Here is a 1455-nt window from a genome sequence, read left to right as displayed (position 1 = left end):
GAGTCCTGTTCATCAAAAGTAGCAAACATAGAGAACTAAATAGGTTCAATAATTAACAGCTCACACTATATCACACTTTGTACTTTCCAAAGCAGTTTCATATTCACTAATAAAGTCACAGGATCAAAGCTGGAAGAGACCTTTTTCTTATACGCAAGATAATGTTCCCAGAAAGGGGAGGTGACTTGTCCAAAGTCACACCAATAGTATCAGGGTCACCATTTGAATCCAGGGCTTTTGTTCCCAAATCCAACTCTCAACAACCCCATCAGCTAAGGTCAATGATAAAGGTAAGACCCAGACAAGTTTAGTAGGTTGCATACTTTCAAATGGCTTTGGGCATAGACCCCACATGGGCAGCTAAGTGGCACAGTGGATAGAGCACCGGCCCTGGAGTCAGGAGTACCTGAGTTCAAATCCAGCTCAGACACTTAATAATGACCTAGCTTTGTGGCCTTGAGCAAGTCACTTAACCCCACTGCCTTGCAAAAACTAAAACAAAGGAAAAGAACCCATATCTTCTGACTGTTAACTATGAATACTTTATATTATGTCTTACCATCATTCCAATACTAGAAAGAATTTGAAGATGACTATTATTCAGGTGTCATTGTAGTCAGAACTTAACTTGGGTTCTTCAACATAAGATCCTGGGATCAATTTAGAATTACAAAATCCTAACAAGGACTCACATTTATGAGGCATTTTCAAGTTTACAAAGTACTTTTTAACAACATCTCTGTTCAGCAAGTATCACTGGTATTATTACCCCCCACACACACACACACACATTTTACAGACGTGGAAACTGGAGCTCTCAAAAGCTGTGATATCTGGAATTTAAACCCAGCTAAGTTTCCTGATTCTTAATGTCCAGTGCTCTTTCCAACAGACATAATACTCCAATTCTTGCCTCCCTGACCTTGTATAAATAATCCCTCAGAGTAGAATGAAGTTAACTCTTATCTGTCAGTTGGGTGGCACAGTGGAGAGACTGCTCACTTTGGAGTCAGGAAGATCTGAGTTCAAATCCAGCTTCAGACTGGGCAAGTCACTTTACTCAGTTTTCTCATCTGTAAAATGTGCTGGAGAAGGAAATGGCAAACTTCTCTAGTGTCTTTGTCAAGAAAGGCCATAAATGGGTCATGAAGAATCAGATACACAGTTTCTTCCAAAGCACAATTCAGGTGCCCCTTTGTCCATGAGGCTTTTTCTGATCCCCTTCTCATCTTTCTAAAATGATTATATTACTTTGTACTTTTTAAAAATTCATTTAAGGCAATGGGGTTAAGTGACTTGCCCAAGGTTACACAGTTAGGTAATAAATGTCTGAGGCTGGAATTGAACTCAGGTACTCCTGACTCCAGGGCTGGTGGTCCATCCACTGCACCACCTAGCTACCCTTTGTACTTTTTTATATTCATATATGTGAATACATTTGTATGTGTTTATCCT

The sequence above is a fragment of the Macrotis lagotis genome, chromosome 4 (genome assembly GCF_037893015.1).
Source record: "Macrotis lagotis isolate mMagLag1 chromosome 4, bilby.v1.9.chrom.fasta, whole genome shotgun sequence".
Taxonomy (NCBI): Eukaryota; Metazoa; Chordata; class Mammalia; order Peramelemorphia; family Peramelidae; genus Macrotis; species Macrotis lagotis.
The sequence above is the reverse complement of the archived record's forward strand: the minus strand, read 5'-3'. Positions refer to the sequence as shown.